The 9969-nt window shown below is 43.8% G+C and overlaps 1 long non-coding RNA gene across 1 annotated transcript; it reads left to right on the top strand.

The window, feature by feature from the left end:
* Window positions 1-356: 356 nt before the first annotated feature.
* LOC131017692 (uncharacterized) lies at window positions 357-5918 on the top strand. Its single transcript, XR_009099788.1, has 2 exons — window positions 357-5038; window positions 5188-5918. It is a non-coding gene; the product is annotated as an uncharacterized LOC131017692 (long non-coding RNA).
* The last annotated feature ends 4051 nt before the right edge of the window (window positions 5919-9969 follow it).

Here is a 9969-nt window from a genome sequence, read left to right as displayed (position 1 = left end):
ATTAGCATGAGGGGATCAACTTATTCTAGCACACTTCACTTGTAATATGTAAAATAGTCTTGAGATAGTGAAGCCAACGAAGAACCTCCCGTGGACGTAGGTCTTGATGGCCGAACCACGTAAATCCGTGTGTCATTTATCGCTTTCTAATTTCTAGTTTAGGTGTTGGTGATTCCGTGCTTCACCAACTGGCGCCGTCTGTGGGAAAATCGAGCTAAGACGTGAAATTCATTGTTTTTCGAGGCACTGTTCATAGGCACTGTTCGGCACTGTTTTTTCATAGGCACTGTTCGGCACTGTTTTTTCATAGGCACCGTTTAGGTGTTTTTTCATAGGCACTGTTCGGCACTGTTCGGCACTGTTCATCAGTTAAATTTTTGGATTCAATGTTCCAGAATTCTGGGCATATTCGCAGATGTCTTCCCCGATCTAGTTTTGCACCTCCCTCTTCAAAGATTCTCTACCGCAGCTACTCCCAATTATCTGTTCTGAATCCGCCCCACTTTTTCTCTAAAAATACTCCGATTGAGAAATGGGAAATCCTCTAGATCCGATCCAAAATGTGGCAAAAGAATATACATCCGGCAATGCTGGCCCCTTTTATCTCGGTCTGAAAATCTCAAAATCCTAATCGAAAATACCCTTAGGGGAATGCAAGAATTTCTGCCCAAATCAAGAATTTCTCTCTACACGCCTCCGTCCAAACCGGTAGCCACCGTCTGCGGTTCCCGGTGAAGCTAGCGCCTCGCTGCTTATCCCTCGCCCTCCTTAATCTCTCTCTGGAATCATATGCTCAAGGCAGAGTGGTAAGCCCTAATTCCTTACCCACCTTGGACCGCTGCTGTTGCCGTTGGAGTCCGGCGAACAGCCGCCACCTGCGCTGTCCGGTGAACGACAACTACCTGCGCTGCTGTGTACTCAGATTCTAGCGATGCAGCTCTCCATCGTCATCTCCTCGGGCTCGACTGAACAGGACAGTCGGTTCCCTCCCTCAAGCTAAGTCCTATTTTGCCTCATTTGCTTTCCATACTGGTAGAGTATCAATGGGTATGCATATTGACTTCTTTGAGTGAGAAAATGTCAGAACTTAACACTCTATCTGTGTGAGCATGTTATGGTTAATTCTATATTCCTAGGGGAGCTTTGTTGCCTGTATTGCGGTTATGCAGATTATGGCTTTGCTATTGTTGAGAAATCCTTACTGCACCTTTCATTATGCAAAACATACATCTTTCTACTTTATGCATATTGAAACTGAAGCATGTGTGGTTAATGCTTGAGTGAATTGAAATGGATTTGGGGCCTGTTTTTTCTTATAACTTTGCTTTGATTGTGGGATTGATTCCGTTACATTTTTATTATGATTTCACTTTGATTTCGGGACTGATCTTTCTTGGATTTCACTTTGTGATTTCATTAGTACTTCGAGTTCGGGAAACCAGGGCTATGGAAGGCTCCATTTACTTTTGCAGGGGACGTGGGGCGGTGCAATGGTTTTCAATTCTGCTTGCTAGGGACTTTTCAACACAACGAATGTGTCTAGCTCTGCATTGACCTCTTGACAGGACAGGAGACCCCCAACGCTGCCAGGGATTTCTCGGGATTTCCACTTTGCATTTATACAAATCTTGAGTTGAGGGGGGCGGGAACGTGACAGCTTTGCTACTCTTTATATTGGGATGATATATTGTGATGGGATACTTTACCAATTGATTTTTCACCTTGTGTTGAGTTTGTGTATTGTTTATGATGCTACATTTATGTGTTAGCTTATGTAGTTGAAATTGAGGGATTGGTTTCTTCGGGTTAGAGGCATGATTCACCGAAAATCTGAAGAACAGTCACATCGTGACCCAGCTTTATGGAGCAGGCCTCCATTCATTAAAGGGATTATCTCGATTAATTTCAGAGCAAGCTTGATTCCTTAATATTGCTTGTTTATTTTGTTTACAATTTCTTATGATTTTACTCAACTTTCTGATGTAAGGGCAAGTGAAACATCAAGCTATCCACCGAGGGGGCAAGATAATTGAGGGCTTAACGTCATTGCTGTTTATTATCTCAGAGGGCGACGGTAGCAGATATAAGCTCGAAAATCTTTCGGAGATTGAGGGATGAAAGTAACAGTTCGTGGCGAAAGTGGACTGGGCAAAGTTCGCCACGCCGCTGCAAGCTAGACTGAACAGGGCAATTAGCCCTCCTTCACCAAAAGCTAAGACCAAGTGCTTAATGCTTATGTGTAAATGTGGATATCTTGCGCTCTATTTACGATTCTTGTCGCTATGGGATGGGGGTTCTTATGGCTGTTGGTCCTAAGTCATCATGATTGTCCTGCTTTCTATCTTTGTCTACTTGAAGTTCTTGGATATAACCCGCAGTGGTAAATGTATTTTCATGTTTTTTAGTTGATGCTAATCTCTGGAATTGATCCTTAGATACAGATAAAACATAATGGGATTCATGGTGAATGCGTGAGTGTACCAGCTACATCATTGCCTGCGCTGAATTTCCAGCGTTGATAAACACTAATACAAGACGAAGCTAAGTTATCTCCTTTGATTATGTTAATTCTTGATGAATTAGTTACTTTCTTCGGCTGTGCTTGTTGATTGTTGGTTAAGTTGTTGGGGACAGGGTGTATACTCGGGGTTTGTGAAGTTTAATTGGGGCTGACATGCATTCTTTTCACTGTTTTGGTCGAGTCTTCCTACCGAGATCCACAAGAGGGCAGTGCTGCGCCGAGGAACGCCATGGCTCAGCCCAATCTGATGGGAGGACCGATCATCATCTTGTCACGGATGCAGCGCAGGGAAAGAAAGAGCAGTTCATCGACTGCACTGATACAGCGCAGCGGCGCCGCTACAGCGCAGTACGCTGATACAGCGCAGGTAGGGAGAGGTGTAGTTCATCAGCTCGCTGAAGCAGCGCAGAGAGGGAGAAGGGTAGTTCATCAGTTCGCTGAGTATTAAGCTCTCAGTGTTCAGTGCTACATTCAATATTTTATCAAATGCATATTTCCTGTGGGTGGTGAAATTCATATCAGTCTACTACTCTTTATTTTTGCTGCGGGAATTTATAGTTGTGATTTCATGTCCAAATTTATCGGGATTATTCATTAAATATGACATTTGAATTTCAATAACTGAATCTGGGATTGTGCCAATATCTTTGGGTACTTAGTATGTTGATGAAATCGTGAATTTTTAACTTGGTATTCAATTGAATTTGCAGCGCATTTTCTTGTGAAAATGGATCATGGTTGGGGTAAATGAAATGTAATTGTTGTTATTGCTGATATCTTGTTGTGGTGGAATTCAACTCTTAAATCTGGACAGGACCAAACGAATGATGATTTAAAATTTATTTCTTATTCATATGAGAATATGTTATAAAGTTGAAAACTAATTGTGATTGTTCGTTGATGAATGCGAGGATCATGCGAAGAAAGATATAACAGCAAAGGAAAAGGAGGAATTAGTGGAATAGCAAGATGAAATAAAATTACTAAGCTGCGCAGGAATGAAAGCAAGAAGAGTTACTAAAGTTGCGCTGCATAATTTTCTAAGCGGTGCTGTGGGATATCTAAGCTGGTCTTCAATACAGGAACTCTACATCCCAACACAGAATGTCTAAGCCGTAATGTAACAAAGGTAACCCACTAACTAGTGGTGATCCAGGTACTTCGCAGAACTGAAATTTCTCACTACATGATCTTAAGGTGTCTTATCGAAGCATGTAAGTATGAATGAAACATGATGTTAAGTTACTCCACCAAAGCATGTAAGTATGAAACATGATCTTAAGTTATTTCATCGAAGCATGAAAACATGATTAGGATTTGGAAAATGTTATATTTTACCACTTGGGAAAAATCACGATTTATATTATCTCTTGAAGGGATTTGTGAATTTGATATTATGTCTTGGAAGCTGCACACCTTCTGCATATGTGCCTAGGTCTGAAATATGAATTGACTAAATATACGAAGCTGCACAACTTCTGCATATGTGCTAGAGCCTGGAACATAATTTAGATAACATACTTTGGGACCATAGAGTCATACTAGCCCTGTCACTAGCATCACAAGTAGGAACACCAATCACAAACATACACATAACATGTTTATTTAAATCACGCACATGTTACCAAGAGGGAGGGAGTAGGGTATATATGTTGCCATCTGTATTTTTCTTGAAAATTTGCAGCTTGATCAATAATGGTTGACAACACTGGAAAACCTGCTTCGGTAGAAAATGAGCTTTAGTGGCAATTCAGCCACGCTACGGAGGGGAAAGCGTTAAGTGGAATTTGGGTCTTCTCAGCGCAGTCAGGACAGTTATCTCAGCTACCTCTGCGCAGCTATCTCAGCACAGTCAGCGCAGCTATCTCAGCACAGTCAGCGCAGCTATCTCAGCGCAGCTATCTCAGCACGGTCAGGACATTTATCTCAGCTACCTCAGCGCAGTTATCTCAGCGCAGTCAGGACATCTATCTCAGCTATCTCAGCGCAGCTATCTCTGTTATCTCAGTAGCTTTCAGCGCAGAATGTCCGAGCCGTTGTCAGTTCAGAATGTCTATGCTCCGCGCAGGAATATCGTAAGCCGCGAAAGTTAGACAGGGTTCTTTGATTGTCTATGCTCCGCGCAGGAATATCGTAAGCCGCGAAAGTTAGACAGGGGTGTACCATCTTGAGGGCCGCTTCGGCGGGGGTGTACCATCTTGAGGGCCGCTTCGGCGGGGGTGTACCATCTTAAGGGCCGCTTCGGCGGGGGTGTACCATATTTGTACCATCTTGAGGGCCGCTTCGGCGGGGGTGTACCATCTTGAGGGCCGCTTCGGCGGGGGTGTACCATCTTAAGGGCCGCTTCGGCGGGGGTGTACCATATTTGTACCATCTTAAGGGCCGCTTCGGCGGGGGTGTATCATCTTTGTCAGTGCAGGTAGTGCAGCGCAGTCAGCGCGGGGTTGTCAGCGCAGTCGGTGCAGCGCAGTCAGCGCGAGGTTGTCAACGCAGATCACTTGAGTCTTCCCAGCACAGGTTATCTAAGCCCTTATTATCTTTAATGATGTTCGACGAATCAAAAGGAATAATTACTATCTCTTTTATCTCAGCTTATTTCCAGCATTAAAATACTTTGTCTTTATCATTTTTGCAAAGATTGACAGTTCTTGTCTAATAAGTCGCAGGGAATCGTATATGCTTAATTGACACGGGAGAGCAGCACAGCGCTGACTTCACACCACACACCCCTAGTTGAACAAAGAGAACGCTGTTCAACTAGACCAGGGGGGAGTAGCTGATGAGGACTGGAATACTCATCAGCGATGTGCTTAATAATTCAAGCCTATTTTACCTTGTTATGATTATTGTTATTATTATTATATAAACGAACCAGCGCAGGTTTAACTAAAGACTCGGGATAATAAATGAATACGAAGAGCCTGCGCAGTCGAGAGGTGCCAACGCAAGTCGAAGATGCCTAAAGAGCCCGCTTCACCAGAGACGACATGCCAGAGCAGAGCAGCGCGGCAGAGCTGCACAGCCAGAGCAGAGCAACGCGGACCAGAGCAGCGTAAAGCTGCGCAGCTAGAGCAGAACAACGCAGACCAGAGCCGCGCAGCACAACAGCGTAGAGCAGCGCAGCCAAAGTGCCTGTCCACGCAGCCACGAATGATGGTTCAGCTTGGAGATTAAGATCATTGTACTAAGTTTTGGGCCTAAATCCAATTGTTAAAGTTCATGGGCCTGAGGCCTTTAGGGTTCATTCTCACAACTATAAATAGAAGCTTTAGCATTAGCATGAGGGGATCAACTTATTCTAGCACACTTCACTTGTAATATGTAAAATAGTCTTGAGATAGTGAAGCCAACGAAGAACCTCCCGTGGACGTAGGTCTTGATGGCCGAACCACGTAAATCCGTGTCATTTATCGCTTTCTAATTTCTAGTTTAGGTGTTGGTGATTCCGTGCTTCACCACTTAGGCATATCAGTTTTTCCTTTATCAGAACGAGAGCTAGCGAGTGGAATCTTTAAATAAAGGGACCTCAATCAGTTAAAAGCATAATCAAAACCTTCTGTGCAAAATCAAGTAGACCTTGCGATTGCGAAAAATTGACTGCTAATTCCACCACATTCAGAAACAAACTCATCCAAAATAGAAACAAAAAAAAATTGAGTAAATAACCTATGAATAGAGATTAAGGATTAAGGATGAAGAGATTACCTCTGAATGAATGATGGCAAGCGCGGATTTTTAGAAGCCGACGGCCGGAGGTGGTGGCGGACCTGGTGCCCCGACTGCCGTGAGTGGAGGAGCTAACGACGCGGACCGGTGGCTGGAGGTGGTGTCGGGTCGGTGGTGGCAAATGGCGGCAGATGCAGAGGCGAACGAAGGACGACGCGGTTGCAGAGGCGCGCTGAACTGCTGACCCTAAAATCTCAAGGACGCGTGGTGATTCCGGTGAACGGTGGAAGTGGAATGTGGAGAATTTGGAGTCTGGAGAGTTGGAGGCGCGCTGAAGCGTGAAAAATCCTTAAACAAACCCTAAAGTAAAGGCTTAATATTTAAATTTTGTTTTTTTTTTAAATAATTCAATAGCCCGACGGGCTGGCCCGACAACCCGACGGGCTGGCCCGCTTCAACCCGACAGCCCGTTCGGGCTGGCCCGATTAGCCCGATTTGTAATCGGGTTGTGATTTTTCAACCCTAACCCTCTAATTTTGTCGGGTTATTCGGGCCGGCCCACGGGTTTCGGGCTGCATTGACATCCCTATTGACTGGTACTAAAACACTGGTCCACTGGACGTAACGTGATTAAGTTCTTTTGTGATGATTTTTGCTAGACCGCCAGCCCATCACGTGTAGTACCTGGATAGTTCAGTAGATCCTGATTCGAATGTTGATGTAAAAGTCCTCATCAAGGCAATTTTCCATAACTATTTAGTGACCTTACCGATCTTTTGCGGCAAGCCACTTCCGCCACGTTTTACTCATATGTTAGCATGAGAAAGAGTGTGAGCAAGTTTTGAGAACCAAGAAACGGGTTGCAGATTTGATGATATGCGTCTGAACATTTTTCATAATGTAGTAACGACTATATGTCAACTCATCGGAATGCCACCAAGAAGAGGGCATCCGAGAAGAGGGAGAAGAATTCCCAGAGATGATTAAAGAGGTCCAGTACCAGGGCCAGAACAAAATATCGCCCCACCATCCATACAACCAGAAGGTAGAATAGAAGAATTATTTCACAACAAAATCCACCTGCCTTCAGTAGGACAGGAGATCCAGCGGAAGCTGAGACTTGGACCAGGACGGAAAGCACAGAGGGAAACGAGGACAGCTGAACAACTGGAAAATTTTACGCGGGATCATTCTAAAACAGAGATATATGATAAGTATATACCCCATGGCTATCGCAAAGAGAAGGAAATTAGATTTTTAGTCTAAAGTAGGGAATAATGACCATTACTCAGTACGATAGGATGTTCTGTGATATGTCGAGATATGCGCCAGAGCAAGTAGAGATGGAGTAAAAGATGGCTGAAAATAATTTTATGCCGGTTAAAGGCACGAGATCCGGATGGCTTTGGCAAGCCATTGGGGACTACCTTACACGGAATCGCATAGCGGAACGATGGATAGGGAAGCAACAACGCCGAGAGCAAGACCAGTAACAATACCTATGCCAACATCTCCACATAACTAAGATCTTAGTGGTTGCCAATCGAGATTTGCAATCTTGAAGAAGAGAGGTATCCCAATAGATAGACTCGCACCATAAGATCTTGCCTTGTCCCGAAGAGCATAGTGACGACTAGGATGACTCAGTTTGTCATTAGTTATCAACCACTAGGAAGTGATACTTTCACAATTAGAAGGATACACTAAGCGTCAAACTATCTTTTGACCTTGGATTGGTAGAAACAAGGCTGCTTCTGGAGTCTCGAGCGGAGAACCGGAACTGTTACTGTGTATGACAAAGTTTTCCATCGAATGTCAAAGTATGTTCCACGAGGGTGGACACCATTGAGAAACACATAAAGAGGTTTGGAAACGAATTATGTCAGGAGATATTGAATTTCCCTAACAAGCCAAACAGATATTACGCAGGAGTAAGAAATGAGTGAGACTCTCATACTTAGTCACTACTATCCATTGGTAAAGGAAAAACCACGCACAGTCAAGGTATGGACTACCTTGAGATGGTCATAAAGAAAACAAATGGGACAACAGTAGCAATTGTCAAGCGAGAAGGAAGCTATGGCAATGGCAATCTTCCCAACAACAGAGCTAAGAAAAACCAGGGTACTCCTAAACAGATAGGAGATAACCAACAAAGGATCCTGCCCTGCCCAAAGTATGACAAGAACCCTAGGAGATGTTGCAATAATGGAAGAGTGAAAGTGAAGGTTGTTACACGGTAGCCAGAAGGGCATTTTGCAAACCATTGTTTAAATAAGGAACAAGAGACGGGCCTATGCTGAACTTGCTTCTCCAGGCTCCGTATATGCAAGCGATCCATGCTTTGCCCCAACCAAAGAGTAGTAACCATGCTAACAGCATCCGAGACAACAACAACAACATGTACGACCCCGTCACGTTAGAAAGCCACGGAAAGCTGGAAAGAAAGAAGCTAATAAGTCCCCGTGGGATTAACATGGGTAGGAGAAAGTCTATCGTCTCCGCCCAGCAACAAAAAAAAGAGGTGAGAATTTAGCAAAGAAACACTTAAGGAAAAGTATCATGTATTGATCATTTGTCGAGGATAGATGGCATTTCTAGTGGCTCAGAGGATCTAGTGCATTCTCAAAGATATACTTGAGACTTGGATACCACCTACTAAATTTTTGACCAGAAGATGTACCTAAGACGGCCTTCACAACCAGATTGGCCATTATGAGTTCGTAGTGGTGCCTTTCGGATTGATCAATGCACCCATTTGTCTTAGTTTTCATAGATGATGACTCGATCTACTCGAAGAACGAGAAATACCATGAGGAACACCTGAGGATAGTCTTAGAAACGTTGAGAACAAAGACTCTTTATGCTAAGTTCAACAGGTGCGAAACTTTTGGCTCGGTGAAGTCATATTTTTAGGCCATATCATGTTATCAGAAGAGATCAAAGGGGACCCCAAAAAGGGTACAAGTTATACATGAGTGGAGACCACCTACAAATCCTAATGAGACAAGAAATACTTGGGATTACCAGGTTACTATTGTAGATTCATAGGATGACTTTCCAGGATAGCAAGGCCAATGACACCATGACTTAGGAAATGAATCTAATTTTCTTGGATGAAAGAATGTGAGAAGCTTTCAAGAACTCAAGGAGAAGGTAACAAAACGCTAGTGTTAGCCATTCCAATAGCTGACAAAGAACATGTGAATTATACGTACGCGTCCAAGAGGGGACTGGGTTGCATCTTGATGCAAGAAGAAAGAGTGATAGTTATACATCACGATAGCTTAAGCCACATGAGTTGAACTATCCAACTCATGATCTAGAATTAGTTATAGTAAAGACACCACCTATATGGATTTAGGTGCGAGATGTTCACAAACCACAAAAGCCTTAAGTACTTTTTCGAGCAGAAGGACTTGAACATGAGACAGAGGAGATGGCTCGAACTCGTGAAGGATTACGATTGTGGTATCAATTACCACCCAGGGAAAACTAACGCAGTAGCTGATGCTTTAAGTCGTAAAACTCAATCCGAGTTAGGACTTCTTCTCACTCAAGAGGGCACGCTCGTAAAGGATTTTGACAGATTGAAGACAGAAGTGGTTCAACCACCAGCAACGACAAGAGCAATTATTGCAACTCTGGTAGCCGCCCCAGACCTCAGAGAAAGGATCATCAGCACCCAGAGAGCGGACGAATACTTGGAATGGGTTCGTCTTAAGATCTGAACAGGCACGCCAGGAGGCTACCAAGAGGCAACGGATAACGCCGTTCTTTTG

Source organism: Salvia miltiorrhiza, chromosome 3 (genome assembly GCF_028751815.1).
Source record: "Salvia miltiorrhiza cultivar Shanhuang (shh) chromosome 3, IMPLAD_Smil_shh, whole genome shotgun sequence".
Lineage (NCBI taxonomy): Eukaryota > Viridiplantae > Streptophyta > Magnoliopsida > Lamiales > Lamiaceae > Salvia > Salvia miltiorrhiza.
This window is presented reverse-complemented; position numbering and strand designations above follow the sequence as displayed.